Genomic DNA, 19,483 nt, shown 5'->3' on the forward strand with positions numbered 1-19,483 from the left:
GCCTGACTTCACCATGACATCTCCTGTCAATGGTAAATCACTGTGATTTATTAAGAATTAAAACACTCAGACTGGAACAGAAATGAAAAAAACAACTGGTGCAGAAAGTATCAGCAAATCTCAGTAATGACTTGTCTTCTGCATGGACTTTAGAAATCATGCCATGCTCTTTGGTTTTATTTTCTAAGCCCTAAGCTGCTTCTGGCGATGATCCCACAGGCCTGGCTCATCCTCCAGCATCAAGACTGCCTTATTTCCCAGAAACAATGAAACGGATTAGCACAAAGAAAGCCCCTCCTTGTGCAGAGGAGGGAGATTTCCACGGGAACAGTCTCTGACTTTCTTTTGAAAAACACCATCATCATCACAAACCTTATTCCAGCAGGTGCAGCTGAAAACAGCTGGCTTTCACTCAAGGTTCACGAAACAGCATTGCTGTACCACGCCTAAAAAGTTACTAACTGATACTATATATACCTTAGACAAATATCCCAGCTGGTCAAACGTTCCAGGAAAGGAAACTCCTCAGACTACTCTGAGGAAAATCAGTCACTGAATCACAAGCATTTTCTCCCAGCTAGGTCTGGGCAGAGCACAGGTGATGCGTCTCAAAGGATGGGCTCTGCAGACCTCTTCCAGCTGTGGGAAGGCAGGAGCGGTACCTGGGTTCAAACACCAGGGCAAGGCCTGGACACCGGAGCCACCTCCCTCCAGCCTCCCCAGCTGCTGCCCCATACTCTGCAGCATCCCACCGAGTATGCGATCCTTTGGGTCTACAAGTTCATGTCTTAAAAGTCTAGAGCTACAGCCTACAAAACACCTAAGAAAGCACTTTGCAGTGGGTTTCTTTGGAACACAATCATTCAGAATTCAAAAGTAAAGGGCAATTGAAAACCACTGAGAAAACATCCTTAAGATGTTCTGTGTCTCTCTCTGCCATTGGAAACTGTTGCTGTCCACCTGTGTCCTGGAGAAGGCAGATTATCCTCTTCATTCCTGCACAACTTCCCTGCTTGAGCAGGTGAACATGGCCCACGAAACAGGACAACTCCTTTCCTGATACAGCTGTCCAGGTATTTTCCCATGCAGCCTTCATATCAGTCCCAAGGAGCTGATCCCTCCCAGGTGATCTTTTCCCTGACAGAGCAGCTCTCCTTCCAGGGAGCCAGCATCTTGCTTAGGGAAATCCCATTTCAATAAGATGCTTGACACTCTTCTTCACTAGCCTTGAGCCACCAGTCCTTAGAAATGCAGTTCAGCGGGGGTGTAACACGGACAGCAGAGGAGACTAGGAACTACATACTCCAAAGAACACAGCAGTGCGACATAAATATCATAACCCAGCACCACGGGAAAAACTCTGAGCTCTTCTCAATCCCTATTTACTCAGGAACTTCAATGCATTTCCAAATGCATTTCTGCATGGCATTATTTTTATACATTTAAGACCCAAAAAAATTTTAAAAGTTAGATTTGCTTTTTACTCACTCTTAAGGATCTATTGTTCAGTTTTTTCTGATGAACATTTTACAGCTGTGTCTTGCAGAGCAACCTCTGGGTAAGGACAGCAGAGATGCCAGCTTCAGTCTTTTCCAGTGCTGACAGCAACAGAGAGTATCTGTACCACAGTATGGTAGGCTGCTCCTGCATGAGGAGAAACACATCGTAAATGGATTGTCAAAGCAGACCAAGGAATACAGAACTTTAACACCAGTGCTTTCCGCAGCGTTCAGCTGCCTGAATACACCTGGGCAAGCCCAGCTATCTCCTCCTGAGGTTTTCATACACCTGCTTGCCACTACTAACAAAACAAGTTCAAATCATGGCTTTCCAGTTTGGCTCCCACTAACTGATCTCTGAAAATGCAAAGCAGTGGCAGCTCCACAATTATACAAAAGGCAGAGACCTTCATATCTTCCCAGAAATCATGCAATAAATCAATAAAATCAGGAAAAGGACTTGTTCTACTTCTCTCTCTCTAGTGCCTTCCCCGTCACATCTCACTGTCACCTCAGCCCAGGTATCCCATTTCAGCCATGGCACCTAGGTGATGAGAGTAAGCTGATTTTTCTCTGGCAATAGGAACTTACTAGATGTATTCACTAAGGTTTCCGTTCTCAGCTTGTGACCCCTCTCTTGTTCTTCTCTTTACACAAATACTCCTACCAGCTCCTCTTTCTTGCTGCTTTTCGAGGTTTATTTGTTGCCGTATCTGTCATTACATCCTTTCTGAAGCCAGCGTATCCCCTCAAAACTCCAGAAAGACTACTATGTTAGCAGTATTCATGAGCAGATGAGATGAGTTACAGGCCTACACTGCCAAAACAAGCAGGTCTCTACTATTCCCGGGTCATAAATTCAACCCTTGTGGTACACACAGGTGGAGGGGCCAGGGGATCACGGTGGTTTCCTTTCCAAAGGTGGAATGGCAGGTTGGTACATCTGTAGAGAAGCAAGTTGCAGAAGCTTCCCCAGGGCACACAGGCAGGGCGAGCAGCTGCCACTTTAACAAGGAGGAAATGGACTTCTACTCTCCTCCTCAGATCCCTGCGGCAGAAGCAAACGATCTGCCAGAGACTGGGCTGCTGGTAAACCACAGCAAGCCATAAAGTAAACGATGTGCTATCACCTCTAAACAGCAATGACCACGCTGGGGAAAAAGGTGACTCCCTTAAGACCACTGACACACTACAGAAACAGTTTAGCTACAAGAAGCTTCCCCTGCCCCACGGCTTACACTCAGCAAAGATAGGGAGTATTTCATATGAACATGGCTAGCAAATGGGGGGAGTACTCTAGCATAGCATTACTCCATGCTTGCCTGCTTCTTGCATGCTTCATTAGGTATCTGCTTCAGGCAAGTGCTGGGAGATGGACTTGTGGTCCAGCCACACTTCTTCACTCTCATGTACAGGTGACAGAAAGGCTGCAAAAGACCATATAAGCATGTGCTTCACTAAACTCACATACATCTTATTAAAAGTTAGTGTCTATACAGGGTGGTCTTCCACCCGCCCCTTTCTTTTTTTTTTTTTTTCTTTTGAAAGAGTGATGCCTTTTCATTAAACAAAACTGGAGTAACGGTCATCTCCTCCCCTTACAGTCAGAGAGGAGCCCAAACATGCTGACATTGCACTGGGAGTGCCTGGCTCCACAGGCTGGAAATGAACCCTCTGGCCTCAGTGCAGTGTCACGGCTTGTTCAACGGTGTTCACAAACGATGCAAGTTTCTTGGCCTGCTTGAACTCTTGAGAGCTGCAGACAGAAAACTGCTAAGAATAAATAATCTCTCTTGATCTCTGAAGCAGAAATCATCGCTGAAATGCCAGTTCAGTGACCAATTAGAAAATGCTGCAGGAAGACCTTACCGTCCCTCTTTCCTACTAATTAACATCTCCACATAACTCAGCTGCTTTTCCTATCCTTTCTTCTAATGCATGCAGATCAGCAGATGTGCTTATGTACAAAAAAATCTGATAATACAGAAGGGCACTGGAAATCTAACTGCTAGTTATGTCTGACTGGACCTTTCGGTACTGTTTTGCTGACTGTTGTCAATGACAATGTCACTGTCTTGCAAACACACCTTTCTGTTTCATTTTTATTAGGAATATAATTTGAAATAAAAAGAACCAAATAAATAAACTGCATCTAAACTACAGGTAGGCTATTAATAGCCATGTTCGAGATGTCATGCAAAAAGACGCAGCCTAAAGTTAATTGCAGAAATGGAAATCAGAGAGAGATCTCCAGAGCTCATCTAATGCCTTGTTACAGTTTGGACAAACTTATACACTACTTAGGAAGAAATGGTGTACCCTGAAAACAGGTTCCCAAACATGCCACAGAGGGTATACAAGGAACAAAGGTTATGTGCTCTTACAACTGCATTAGGGAACTGGAAAAATAGTGGGTTCCTTTTTTAAAAAAACACAGACCAAAACATTAGTGCTGTAAACCTAATTAAGCCTAATTCAATTTAATTTTGATTAGCTGTATCATTCTGTTCACCTCACCAGGTTCAGCAGGAATACAGCTGGTGTGATTTCACTTGAGTATCTTATCTCTTGCCTATACTCCTTGAAAACTATATACTAACAGAAGTAAATTTACCTCTACAGAAATCTGTAGATTTCTGGCAATTAATGTCTAGAATGCAGACTGCAATTTATGAAATTACCACAACATGCTGATAATTTACACATTATTTGTTAAAGACTACTTACAATCTGAAACTTGGTTCAAAGAAAAGGGTCTGGAAGGTGAAATCAATGATCCCTGCTCTAAATTTGAAAGAAAAACCAAGAGGCAGCAACTGGACAGGCAGGTATATGATGTAGGAGGGATTCAGCAACAATGCTGTCAACAATTTAAGAGCCCAGGCATGCTAGCAGCACCTTGGTTACCATTATTTTTTTTTTCAGGCATCACAGTAAAACAAGGAGGAGGCACTGAGTGAGGCTTCCAAGGCAGCACCACGGATGTTCTTGCGTAGTTCTCCCTGGGCATAAGTGTTTGTGTCAAAATGGGCCAAGGAGGGAACAGAAGGTGACATTCTGAATCAGCCAGGGAAGCAGCTGAGCTTTTAACACTGAATGAAAGATGAAAAGTCACCACAGGCTCCCCCCAGCAAAAAATGGCAACCACCTCAAGCTCACCATGGTAGAGAAAAGGATGGTCATGAGGAGGAAGGTGCTTTGGTCAAACCTCTAAGATTAAGGAAACAACCTCTGCAGAGGTATGCCAGAACAGTAGGGTAAAATCTTCACACATCACTGAGGCATGTTATAGGAACAGATGCACAAATTATGAGACATAAATTCTGGACAGATTTATCAGTACAGGAGTATACAAAAGAGATGGATGCAGAAGAATTCGGCAAGTTTTAGGCACAGAGTGGTCACAATCACCTAGAGGAATCCTGAATTAAAGATCTTCTTATTAGGAATCTGAGTGTCAAGAAGGATGACTGTATTGTCCAAATGATCAAAAATACAGAATTGCTGGTGACAGTTTGGAAAAGGGGAAAAAACCTGGAGGTTATGGGATAGAAAAATGTCAGCTGGCATCTCCATGCCCACAAGACTATGCTGAAAAGACAGACAGGTTTTTCTGGCCCATACAGAAGGTAAGCTGGGTGCACAGCAACCAAGAGAAGTCTTCAGCATGGACACAGAAGTTGAGCTGGTGTTTATCTCAAGGTGATCTCATCCACAAGGCACAGAAACCAAAGACAAAATGACCAAGGGCATAACCACAGAGAAGAATTACCAAAAAGCAGGATGGGAAAGAATCCTCCAAGCATATTGCTGACATGGCAGAAGAACCTGAAGAGGACGTGACCAGAGAACAAAAGCATAGGCAAGATTTAAAAAACAACACTGGGGACTGCAGACAGCTGACAGCTCAAGTGAGGCTGAGGAGGCAGTGCACATTATAAAGTTTGATGAGGAAGAGGTTAGTAAAGATGCTGCCCAGAACTAAATGTACGAAGCTGGACTGGAAAAGGTGCATTGGAGAAAGACACTCCACCAACAGCTACTGATGGCATGTTGAGGACTGAGAGGGAGGAGAGAGTTGCAGAGGGTACCTAGAAGGTCTGGCCTTTTTTTCAAGCTGGAAGAGATTCAAATGAGCTTATGTTGCTAGCAAAACCAGAGGAACATGAGGTGAGGGTGGATACTAAGAGAAGAGATGGAAAAGCAGTGTAATTATTCAGGTGGTGCATGACCAGCAGGGCTAGTGGGGGGCTTCGCAAAAGAGGGCAGGCAAAGAACTGCCTTTGCCGGAGAACAGAGGGCTTGTAAGAAGGGAGAAGAGAGCATAAGCAGTAAAAAAGCTTCTCTTGCCAGTCTTCTCTTCAAAGCAATTGCTGAGTTCCCACCCAGAGAATTGGAGGGAGAAAAAAAGGAAGCCCGGCAGGGACAAGCCCAAGCTGGCAAAAACCTCACTGGGGCTGTGGAGAGGGACTGCTGTTAAGCTGAAGGGACCGCAGGGCTACCAGCCTAGCAGAACCATGGGAAACCAGCCCGGCACTGAGCGCCCCACCAGCACAGAGCCAGCCCAGAAGCACCTCACAGGGGGGATGGCAGAGCAGATTCTTGTATTATTCCAACGAGATGGAAGATGCATCAGAAGAAAATACGTACCTTTAAATATCCTTAAATGAATGCTGGAATTACACTTGGTATGCAATAAAGGAGCAAATGTATTTTATATAATTGACACATTGGGGTTATGTTATTTTGATGTCTGCACAGCATTGTTCCCAAGTTGTTAAGAAATTTTTAAGTTTCTGCCTTGTTAAAGCCTTCTGGGAAACCTGAACATTTCACTCAACAAAGATTTATCCAACTTAATAAGAGCTAAAAGATGCAGGAAAAATTTGGCAGACTGCCCTATTAGATGCACTGTTCAGACACTTTCCATTTTCCCCACATTCACTGCTTTAAAAACTAGAGTATCTCTAAGAATTAGTAAGAGATATACCAGAAAACTTTTAAAAACAGTGATTATTGAAAAATTTTCAGATATTAAAAATTAATAAGTTTAGTTCACAGAAAAATATCTAGCAAGTCTACCATGTGCTCTCCTCGGAGAGAAAGAAAAAAAAAATTCCTCCTTTACAGAGCAACCAAATTGCTTTTCTGCTTCATAAAAGTTTTGCTTATATTTACATTGATTTTTCTTCCTTGGAAAAGTTAGACAAGGCAACAGTCAGTCAGACAAGACAAAAGATACAGCAGCACGTTTCCTGGAAGTGTCACATAAAATTGTTTCAGTCTCAAGATCACTGCATTTGCCTTCTGAAAACAATCCAGGCCATACTTAAATATTTATAACAAATTACTACATCTTTATAAAATGTCAGATTTGCTTAGTGCATGTGATTCAAGAAACACATAGGTATTTCCCAAAATGCATGGCAGTCCATTTAGGAGGAGGAGATATTTCTAATTTTCTGTAGGAAGGAGAAGATTAACATCCTCCTGTTTTTTGTATCAGTCATGCAAGTCCGCGTTGAAGAAGTTTAATAACATTTCCCCCCCCGCCCCTTTTTTTTAATGCATGCACTAATCAATTAAAAAACAACACTGTGATATATAAGGGAGAACATTCTAATAGCTGGAGATCAATAACGAAACTTTAATTTACCACAGTATGACAAAAATTTGAACTTAAGAAAGTGTGACCCTAAAACACCAATAAAGCCATCCTCATCTCAACTGCTGCTACAAGTGTCAAGCATTTCACTTGAGATTAAATATCGCATGAATCCAATGTACTCAGAGCTCATTTATACGCCATATGCACATAAGAAAACATACAAAGCTATGCAAATCCATTTTTAGCCAAAAATATTACTTGTTATGCATCTTAAATATATTTTTAGCAAAAAAAAATCATCAGTTCTTATATTGTATAAGAGCAGGATTGTTCCTCTATAGAACCATCAATTAAATATTTTCATATACATTCAGTTAATGAAATGCAAAACATCTATTTTACTACCTCTGAAATATAAATATGTTCAACTCCACTATTCACATGGTGTACCTGGCAAAGTATCATAAGTGATGTTGGAAAATACAATGAGTAATAATGCCAAGTCTGATAAGGTTAGATAATGTTGACACTGATGCTGTAACTCTTATATTTTTAATCTCCTAAACCCAGGGAACGCACGTTTGGTTTATGTTTAACAACTGATCTGTCAACACAACAGTATCTTAGAAAATCAGCTGTTCACAGAAAGGTGATCTGCTTTTTCTCAGTACTGAGACTGAATAAGGTAAAAAGTCAACTTATCACAGTCAGTCATCATCACAGATCAAATCCCATGTTGGTAAAGCCCACCTAAAACCCTCTTGAAACACTTTTGTTTTACTTGCTAATGGTCAGAAATTTTCGGTTTGACATGCTACAGAAAAAAAAAAAATGAGCAACACTCCCAAAAAAAGGCCAAACAGTCTCACTGAGAAGCGAGTTGCAACTAAAGTCTTCCACACAGTGGACACAAAAAACAGACCGAAAATACATGGCACATGCAGCAGCATTTTTTTTTTTACCTGAACGTTGGACTGATTGTACAAACCTGTCCTATAGAAGGGAGGCAAAGGAATGCTGGCGCTGTACTTTATAATATATTCAAGGAATAGTATTCAGAAAGTAAAGTGTTTAGGTATTTATAGACAGTGCTTATACTATTAACTAAGGCTCTCCAAGCTCCAGATGAAATCAGGAACAGATGCTTTATTTTCCTTGAGACATTTTTGCAAGTTCAACCCAATACACTGGAGACATATCCACCTCTGGGTGCACACCCCGCAGAGCTGCGCTGTTACACCTCACTGAGAGCTTTGGCCAAGAAAAGATGATTTGCCTGTGCAAAACTGGGTAGAAAAAATAGTAGGCCTAGCTGGGCTAGGTTTAACGCAGCGTATCAGATGGTTAGCATCTGAAAAGTATTCAATAATATATAGTATCAGTGCATGATATACTGCATTTCTTTGAAGATGACTGGACTCGACCATTTGTGTAAAAAAGCTCAACTGAGTGACGCTGCAGCAGCCCTCAGGAACGGTGCTGAACCGAGAACAGAGGCAAAGTCCTGTCTCGCACCAGGGCATGGTGGAGAGCCAGTCTGCTCAACCACCCCCGGTCATGGCTCATACCTGCTTTCATGAGGCAACACCCAGAGGGGGGAGATGGTAATTTGGTCCCTTTATTCATTCAATTCTTAATCTCTCTATTGAGACTGACAACTGAGGAGACCATTAGTGTCCGCTCTGCTGGGGCTTTCTATTATTAAGGCTACTTAAACTTTTTAAAGTAAATTGTGTGTATCAAACTAACATCATACAGTGATGGGCAAAAAAAACACTACATAACTGCTCTCCCCTTCTACTGATCCATCCAGGAGCAAGGAGGATGGTAAATGACACAACTTGGAGACTTCAGCCAATTCTCTGCATTCCCTCAAATTCTTTCACTTAACTGGAGGTCAATGACTAGGCATACATGCTCCTCTCAAAGCCCTGCAATAGCCATCATGCTGATACACCTCACCTAACTTAAACCTTATACAAGATTGGGTTTAGACTAGTTTAATTTCCTTCTACAGCCAATGGAGATAGAGAAACGGCTGTAATACAGCCACAGGATGCGTGTCCCAGGTTCTTTCTGGCCTCTTCGTCTGACCACAAAGGGAGCTCAGCTCTAATTTACAAGCACCTCTACTTAGACGCTGTGAACCCCATACATAACGAGGAACTGGCCATCCGTTAAATAAAGTATTTTGCTATGTCAAAGCTTCCATCTTCCAAAAGAAAGAGCTAGAAATTGGTTATGAACTGCCTTCTAAACTGTAATTATAGCTCTGAGCTCCCCTCTTCAGCCTACAGGATTCCCAGCACCTTTTAACCACTGTTCATTTATCTACCATTTAGCATCTTTAAACAGCAAAGGCATTCCTTGTGCCACCTCCAGTATATCTAATCTTACACATGCAAAACCTTAAGTAGAAAGTAAGTATGATCCTTGACCCTATTAAGTCACAGGGAATTTGCTGTTAACTTTGATGGGGTTTGGATTTCGCCCCAGCTCCTGATACCCAGAGAGCTGTAAGGCTTGTTATTGATCATATTTGCAAATGAATTTAAATCTTCAGGATATTTTTTTGGATCTCTGAATATAAGATCTTTTTTGGATCTCATAACATTTAACCTGTGGATCTTCTCCCTCTTTCCGCTGGATGTAATGTCAGCTGTTTAAAATACAGGTATGTTCTTCAAAGCGAACAGGATTGCCAGCCTGCAATACAACTCCAAAACATGAATTTTAAAAAGAATAGTTCTTCAATTCAGACATGTATTCAACTGAATTATGGCATTTCTCCATCGTGTCCTCCTTCCCTCTCTTTTGCTAGTTTCTCTACTGCTTTTCAGAAGGAAATCAAATGAGCAAAGGGAGAAATGCTAAAGGGGAAGTTTAAGTGCGTAAAATTTAGTCAGTTCAAAGTTCCGGCTGCCAAAGGAACACGCTAATTCAGCCGCTAATTCAGCTAACTGCACAGTTACTGTAAGGCACACACATTAAAACCTGATACTGTAAGGGTCTACAATGCACAGACACCACAGAACCATTACAGTTCTTGCAGGAAAACGTACCTTTATACATATGAACTCGCTGCCTTAGTTTATTCTTCTCTGTTTAAATTCTTCAAGATGTATGTAACTAGCTGCATCACTGTTTGATTAAGTACCCTGACATTTTAGCTGGATGTTTCAGAGATTTATGCCCTTCCATCCAAAAGGGGCAAAAAGAGAGGCAAAGACAAACAAAGGGCTGTGGAGCAGTATGACCGTGGGAATGAGGTGCCCTCACATGAAAACAGAAGAGCTCTTTAGATGAACAACAGAACAGCTAGCCTACAGATTGTCGCTCATTCAGCTTTCTCTAAAATACAGGGAGTTTCAGGAGCACCATGTAGAGGAATTAATTCAAACAAATGAAAAAGTTGTCAAATTTCCTCCCCTGAACTACATTCTGCAACTGAAGGACCTGATGTCTGCACTGCCCCACCTCTCTCCCTCACCACCGTACTGGCACCCAAACCACCACCCTACGGACAGACAAGGGACAGGGGAAGCATACACACAGATATCCCAGACTCATCCTCTTTGCTGACTGCAGAGCACGCGTATGGAGACAGAGACAGAAGGCAATCCAGACTAGGCACTTAATTTGGGGATTTTGAACATCCCTCTGGAGAAAATACTTTTCATTCACTAGAAGAGAGTACCAGGGTGGACTGGCTTGAAAGTGTCCAAATTTGACTAGCCTGATGTTTCAGTAACACCTGAAAGACTTCACAAAATGACCCGCTTATCTTTCTTGCATCCATTCTAAATCATCACGTTTGAAATACATTAGCAAATACAGGAACTATTTTTCCTCATCTAATATAAACAGAAGCGCATACTTTTCATATGGGTATGTGAGGGCACGAGATTATTCCCATTTCTGTTTTGGATACTGAGACCCAAATACAGGATTCAGCCTCAGTGGTGGTTCCTGCTGTCCTGCCACTACTGCCTCATTTCAAGTCCTTCCCTAAGAGATCCAGCTCGGAGCAGGTGCACGGGTGGATCTGGAGAGGCAGGCAGGTCTGCCTGAAAGTACAAGCACTGTGCTTGCAAGTACGTACCTGCTCGGCGCACTGCCTGCTTCCCATCTGTGGCAGGAATAAAAAAGAGAAAAAAGTTCGAAATCAGGTAACACAAGTGGATAGCTACAACTGGAATGTTTGCAAAACAAAACCAAAAATATCCCAAAGATTTTTCTGCTTTATTTGTTCTCCTGAGAGTAACCAATAAGCACACAATTTTGAGATAAGCCCATCAGATCTTGCTAAAAAGAGTATCTGTGATGATGAAAATAGTGAATAAAAAGGTTTGCTTTTTAAAACAACATTGTCATCAGCTCTAATAAAAACACCAGAAGCAGCAATGGAAAAGTCAGGAACTGAAAAGAAAACATTCAAAAGAAAAAAAAAATTCAAGTCTTTTTGTGGGTTCTTATTGCACATCGATTACTTTACAAGGTCTTATTAGTTATGCATGCTCTGAACATATATTTCTATAATATAGTCAACAGTCATTATTTTGGTTAAGTCATTTGTGCACATGAAAGAAAATCAGGAAACCCATACCACCGTTTGAGAGGAAGGTCTTCAACTACAAAATCTGTCAAAGGTTTTACTCTTAAAAAATGTTTAAGGAAGCTTAACACAGATACTGACCGATTCCTATGCTCTGTCCATCTGCAGGGCAGGGCAATTTCCCTTTCCCATGCAGACAAGGATTAAGCCTCTATTGACTTAGATGGTGCAATAGATAGTGATAGATAGGTATTTTTGCCGAATGAAAGAGAAAGAAGGAAATTAAGTAGCCTGCAGTTGTTTGTAAGACTTTTCAATTTACTGATAACAATCAAAAACACCAGAATTATTTTAGACGCACACAAAAATAAAGCACAGAAAAAAACCTACATGAAATAAAGAAGTCAGGTACTGAGAAGTACTTTAGTTCTCTCACATCTACTCAGGTCCTAAGGTTTTCCAATTGCTGCATGGGCATGTAGTAGTTAATGAACAAATTTGATTCTTTATTCAGCTGTAACAAAGCAATGCGTAAGATATTTAGTAACAATTGGAATTTCCTTGACAAAAGATAACCATTGGGAATTTCTAAAAGTGACCCCATAAACCAAAAACAGTTATTTAATAACAGGCAAAAAAGGCACTAAGAGGATTTAGATGTCCATATATTTTTCACAAACTAAAGGCAAAAACCATTTGACTGGTCATCTTGTTTGTACTAAAAAAAAAAAAAAATAATAAAAAAAAAATATTAACTTGAAGTATTTTACAAGATTATCCTATATCTGCCCTACCATCCCAGTAAGAGGGAAGAGGTGCAGCAGCTAGCAGGCCTTTGGGTACCCAGCCTGTCTACAGCTCTAGCTCATGGCAGAGGAACTGGATGTGACCAAGGCGAAGCAACACACTTGCAAAACCATCCCAACCACAGAGCAAATCATTTCGAACATCTCATCACTACCAGCCAGCTAACGGGCCATGAGGCTGGACTGAAGTTTTGGCACTTAGCCCCAGGAACAAGAGCTCCCACAACTGCAACAGAAAAAACTACACCTCACTCAGCTTTACACCTTCCAAAGACAGCCCAACATACCCTGGGCTTTTACATCCAAAAAGAAGATTCCTTAGAGTTTCTTGAGCAGCAGACTCATCAGGCATTGGGAGGAACTGATTTAATGTAAAGAACCAATTTTACATGTGATTTAAGAAATGTGAAAGTTGAGTATCTCTAGTGATGATAAAAGGGCACAATAATTTGCAACAAAATACAAACTTGATAGTACAATTTGACAATTCTGTTTTTTAACCAAGGAAATACTACATTTTAACAAATATCTACTCAGTACAAAGAAAAGTATTAGAAAAGAGTGAATTGTTGGGTGTATTTTTGATACAACACAATTACTAGTTTTCAGTATTGCATATTTTAGGGGGAAATGACACTTCAACTACAATGATGAAAACCAGTGCGTTTAAATAGTTCCATTCATTATTCCAAGACCACCTTAAAGACTGGTTATAATAGACAAAAAAACCACATACAACAGACAAAAAAAAAGGAAAAAGGGTTTTTTCTTTTTGATAGATTGCTGACTGTTTGTTTTGGGGTTTGGTGCACTTGGGAGGGATGTTTTTTTGTTTTAAACTGTACCCCACTGTATGTCAAAGTATACTTTGAAGAAACCCAGCACCAGCTCCATTCTGTCACACGATCTCAGAAACACAAGAGTAGCTAATAAGCTTTTGAAACCTTCCACATAGTACATCTCAAGTAACTTTTGACACACTCAACAAATAAAATTCCTATTAAATGGAACACACGTATACTTCTAACATCTGATATGAAACAGTTAAAAAACAACATTAATTAAATGGATTTTTCCAAATCAATTAAATACCTTCAAATAAAGAATAAAACGGGAGAAGAAAGTATTTCTCAAATGAAGCTGCAGATTGCATAGCAAACACCTGCACCATTGCCACAGTCAGACACCTGCAAGCTTCAAAGCCGAAGTCCAACCAAGTCAGGAGAAAGCAGAGATCACAGCACGGATATCATGCCCTCTAATCACCTACTATGGAGCAAGAAAGCACCTACTTCTCACCAGAGAAAAAAAAAAAGGAAAAAACGCCAATGTTCATATATATGCACCTATGTATCTATGTATGATATATCACTCATTAGACACCTGCATCAAAATGCACAAGATACTGTAACTGCTACCTGCCAAGGTTTATGAGTGAACTACACAAGGGACCATTCATTACAACAAGCAGGAGGGAAAATATTTCCAAAAGCCAGAGACTTTACTTCCCTGCATCGCCTCCGAGCTGGCAGTTCAGCAGGAAGGGCTCAGCAGAGAGTGGGCTGCCCCGACACTGCAGGGTCCTGAGAGCAGTTGCTCCTGTCCCTGCAAGGTTTCTTCGGAACATCGGGGATGTTTCACGTCTCGCTACCTTCCACTTGGTTTCCAAACAGGCCCAATGCATTACCCCCACCCTGCAACCCGGGGGAGGGGAGAGGGAGAAGGAACCCTCTGTGTGGGATTGTTTAAGATGTTTAGCCCAGTTTGATCCCATTCTCAGTAATTTGAGCAACAAAGGGCTCTGGCTCCGCTGGGGGTGGGGAAGAAGGGTGCATCTCCTGCTGTGCCTGATCCTGCCATAAGCAAAGTAACTAATCCCCTTCTGAACTACTTGAGTCCCCCAAAGCAATTATTTTAGAAGACAGACAAAGACATCAGCCAGTCTGTATTATCCATATCCAGACATATCCATAAGGCTGTTGGATAAACTCAGGTACTTCCTTCATGCCCTCACTTGTAACCACCCAGTGCAGAGTCACCTCTCAGGGGGCGCCGAGTCGTGCACAGGTTTGGACCTCCCCAGCAGGACAAGCCAGCAGTACCTGGCTGCGTCAGGCAGCCAACACACGGAGCCAGGACTCGGCACAAACAGCGACAGAAAGAAGAATTACAGAGAAACATCACAAAAATAGGAAGCATTAGAGGGTTCCCGACAAACCTACGGCATCTTAGGAGCTGTGGAGGCAAGAGGCATACGCTGCTCTGTTTGTCAAAACCTTCAGAAGAGCCAGGCTTTCAAGAAGGCAGGCAAAAAATGCAGTTATAGTTGCTATTCACCGAGCCCTGGCATCACCAGCGTAGAGTGCAGGAGGGTAAAGACAAAGTTCGCACCCCATCTGAAATTCTGTTTTAGAACTTCAGCCCTTTTGTGTAACATAAAAACATAAGAAAAGGGAGCAAACAACTCAGCTGCCAAAAGCTTGCCTAATTAGCGGGAATTTGTTTGCTTCACATTTCTTGAATTCCTTTCTCTTTACAAGACAATTGACTAAGAAATACTCCTTTCCTCAAAAAAGCACCCAAGCAGAATAAATAGAACAACTAATATAAACTGGCAGCTGTAAATTAATCTATGTAGTAGGCAGTCCAGAAGGCTTTGTTCATCCCGAAGGCTTTGTTGGCTACAAACCAGAGGAAAAAAAAACAACCCCAAATACTCATATACATCCGCAAACTGTTCATTAAACAGCAGCACTAATACTTAATCTCACCAGATGCTGGGGCGAAACAAGCATCACAGTCTCAGCAGACTGAAGCGCTGTTGTGCCAAACAAGAACTGTTACCATGCTGGCCCAATCGTCTGAAACACAAGCAGACGTGCACGCATGTGTGAACAAGCTAGCAAGCGAGAAAGTAAAATTCTTCTATTGCTGCCTAAGTTCCTTCCAAGGTTCTCATACTTTTTAAACTGATATCATTTGAAGCTGTTACACACAGAGTACAGACTAAATTTACGTTTTCCTTCTTCGGATGTACTCTGTACCCTCAATTCACACTCATACACTCTTAATGCAGAATTCTGAGTGATTATACCTATTTTTGTCATATTTATTTTCATGTTCTTGTCAATTTAAATGAAGCCAAATGTAAGAAAGAGGTCTGACTTTGCAGAGTAAACCATCCTAATCTATAACCTCTTTGATAAGGAGAAAAAAAATACAGCTGTTCTGTAACAGCTAGTACAGTGCTATGTTATTAAGTGCTTTTTAGTCAAGCCTATCTCAAACAAGTTATTACATCTTAATCACTCTGACAACTATAGAAGAATGTTTATCAAAACCCCTGATGAATAGTTTTAACTATTTCTTTAACACTGAGCTGGGAATGAGAATGAAAACAATGAAGGCTGATTCTAAATGTTTATCATATTCAGGTGATGATATCTGCCTCACAGATACATTACCCAACACAAAAATATAGTGCTATATTCAACACAAATACAACAGCATGTTCATTTCAAGCACCCAGATCTAAGCTCCTTCTGAGTTTTGCAAAGGCAAAGGCAATGTCACTAAGTACAATTTATTTTTTAACCTCTCTCTTGATTTATGGTGTCATATGGAGGAAAAAAATATCATTATATATAGCTGCTCACATTACATACTGCAGTATGCAAATATCATGGGGGAAAACAATCAAAATAAATCACAAGCCTCTCCTTCATTGCCATTTAAATGTATTTCATCCAGAAAAGTAACCTCTAGCTTATTACTTGCAGCAGCAGCATCAGTGAGAGCTTGTCACAGCTCATATGCCAGAGCTGCAAGAATGAGGTTCATCCTGTGCTGGAGACATACCTCCATAAACAAAGTGAACAGGTGCTTGTGAAAATACCCTCTTTATGAGGTCTGACTTTTAGGGCTTTTTGATCCATAGCACCATGGCCAAAGAAAGCTGCCAGTTTCATGTACCCACAGAACTTAGTGCGTTAAAATAAAAAATAATTAACTGAATTATTAACCAAGTCAGTTTATAGAGCAGAAGAGTAAGTTTTTCAGGGAGATGCTGCAATGATAAAACCTTTGCTATGCTATAACATTAAAAACAGAACTAAAACCAACTGAAAGATAAAGGCAGCACTTATGACCACTGACACCTTATGATTTGTGGTGAATCCATTACATTTTGGAGGCAGTACACTGCCGAGGCAGTAGACAGAAAAGCATCTTTCATTGAGAAAGTACTCGCATAGCACCTGTTCTTCAGGTACATTTTCCCCCATCTGCATTCTCCATTTCACCTGAACTGGTCTTGAACCAGAGCTGGGTGGTTTTGTGGGTTGTTTTTTTTTTTGATCCTTATGTCTGTCAGATACCTGATTCACAAAAGTGCAAGACCATCAAGGTTGAGGTTGAGCATGAAGGAAATGCAGAACAGCAGTGTGCAGAGTGCCTTGCTTTATACTCAGAATAGACATTAAATAGCAGCAGTCTCCCAACCACATTACCTGAGACTCTCAACAGTTAATTCCCTGACATCCATATAGATGCGTGAGGTACACGTAAGCCTATAATATTTCTGTATTCTGTTTCCCAAGAATAGTTTGGTTTACAGGAACAGACTCAAAGAAGAAAACCTCACATATTTCCAGAGTGCAGCTACATGATCACAAAATGCCTTGATATGAGCGCTTGGCACTACACGAAGCCTGGGTTTATATTCCCTGTAGAACACCAGAAGACAGATTCCCCCAACTGGCACAAGATTGCTAAGGCTCAAACTTGAGCTACTTTATTTCAGGCACACTAAAGTACTAGCCCCCACATGCCTTCTCTGAACTAGTGTTCTTTTCTGACTCACGGACATCTAAGTTTATTTAGTACTTACAGAAGGAAAATTCTGTCCCTTTTTTGACAGCTCTCTCCTTCCTGCTGCCTCTTGTGCTGCCTAGAGCTAGGAAGATCTTCCCAGTTCACTGCCACCTCGGTGTAACATTCAAATCTTTCCTAAAGTTGAATTCACTCAGAAAGAAGCACATATATTTTTATATATGGTTTTGTTCACATTCCTTTTTACACTCTACATTATCAAGATGTTTATAAACATCTAAGGTGAGTCTCCCTTCTTCTGTTCTGTAACACCACCTACCGTGCTGGACCTGCTAACCCTGCCTCCCAACACCACCGGCACATACTGTAACCAGGCTCTAGCCAGCTCCAAACCCTGCAGCCTGAAGCTCCAGCAGCTCTGCCCTCTCTGCCCTGGGGTGAGTCAAGCCCTGGCCACACTGGTCTCACCACAAACACAGCACGTAACCATCTCACCAACACAGAAGAAAGCCTCTGCTCCCCATCAAACCCCCTTCGGTAATGCCTGGACACGAGTGGTCTCTCCTCTGAGCTACTCCCGCAACTCCGCATTAGCAGTCCCCACGCTCAGGATCAGCACATGTCCAAGAGAGCTGTTGGCTTGGGCTTTGCACGGCACCCCTTGGGCTTGTGCTTCCACCCAGGCTGAAGGGAACTGCCGCAAGCCCCAAATGCCAGCCCTGGCACGGCCACCGGCAGCTCAGCTGGGAGACACCAGAGAAAGGACAGCAGAAACGCAGCTGTCAAATCCTAACCCCAGGTGAACTGCTGCACACATTCATGCCATCTGCGTCTGGAGGGACTACATCACTAAAAAGTGGAGAAAACCCTAGATGTAAGTGCTAAAAGGATTCCAGCAAACTATCAACGTACCCATTCCTAACTCAGTACATTGTGCAATTCATTACAGGAAGGATTATGGCCCCAGGGCACTGTGCTCTGGCCAAAACACACCCACACACCCCTCCTTGCAGTTCCTTCCTGGACAAACCCCAGCAAATAAATATTCTCACAGCTGACACCGTGCTGTCAAATGCTAGCGGAAGCGCTCAGTACCTCACAGGAGCAAAACCATTTCCAACTTTCAGAGGGGAAAAGAAAACAACCAAACAGCTCCAGGCCACAATGTCACTTCACCGAAACATAAACACAAAACAAATTTATATGTGAACAGCAACTGTGCTCATTTCTTCTACGTGCATGTGTATGTATGTGCATACATGCATATATATTGTGCTGCTGTCTGACAGAGGCTTCTACTAGCAGCTGCAGGAGGCAAATGCACCCCCTGCTTAATCCCCTCTCCACGTGGGAAAATAGCTCATTTTACTAGGAATGCATGCTGTATATTGTCTGTATCTATGTGTATCATTAGGCATTCTTTTCTCCCTGTCATGAATGAATTGGGGAAGAGTCACTGATTTCTAATGAGGAAGGGCAGAAAGGCAGGGTGACAATAAAGGGACCCTGTATTAATCAAATGTCCAGCCCAGATAGCAATACTGAGGCCTTAATCTCTGTCTGGAAGAAGTGTTGCTTAAAGCTTTCACGCGAAAAGAAAAAGATTTCACATGGCAGGTGCTGCACTTGCTGTAGAAGCGAAGAACTCCATTATCCCAGATGTCTGGTGAGTATTGCAAGAGAAAGAGGGAAAAGAAGAAAGGAAACAATACAGGCAGCAGCCTCAGTGCAGAGGGAAGGGGATTTCTTGCTAAATTCTCACATTGTTATGCATTAACAAATTTAAACAGACTAACAACATGCCAGGTCAATGCACTTGTTCCTCATCTGTAAGCAACTCAGAGGAGGCCACATTTTGTTACAGCACCTGCGTGACCCGTGGTACCCATGCAGGACAGGGGGCACGCAAACCACAAGCCTGCCCAGCTCCATGGCACAGCTGAGCCTTTGCATCCCTCACGCTGGCATCCTGCTTCCGTCTCTTCCCTAATGCATGCTCCTGCCTCTTGGCTCAAGCACCTCAGGACACTTCTTTGCCCATCCAAAGTTATGCTGGCACTGCTGGTGCCAAACTCTTCTCCATGCTGCTTATGTCATCTGGAAGAGCCTTCATGCACCTCCCTGCCTCATCTACTTCCCAACTCATTTCAAACCCCCCCCAGGAGAAAATGTGTCTTTCCCTTAT

The 19,483-nt window shown here is 42.0% G+C and overlaps 1 protein-coding gene across 2 annotated transcripts in view; it reads right to left on the reverse strand.

Annotated features, from left to right (window-relative positions):
- The window catches only part of ANKRD6 (ankyrin repeat domain 6), a 102,601-nt gene that overhangs the window by 48,914 nt on the left and 34,204 nt on the right, over positions 1–19,483 (reverse strand). For both annotated transcript variants that reach the window (XM_055714402.1, XM_055714403.1), the window contains exon 3: positions 1,489–1,644. The gene's annotated coding sequence lies outside the window, so the exon portion shown is untranslated. The remainder of the gene's footprint in view (positions 1–1,488; positions 1,645–19,483) is intronic.

The sequence above is a fragment of the Falco cherrug genome, chromosome 6, assembly GCF_023634085.1.
Source record: "Falco cherrug isolate bFalChe1 chromosome 6, bFalChe1.pri, whole genome shotgun sequence".
NCBI classification, from domain to species: domain Eukaryota; kingdom Metazoa; phylum Chordata; class Aves; order Falconiformes; family Falconidae; genus Falco; species Falco cherrug.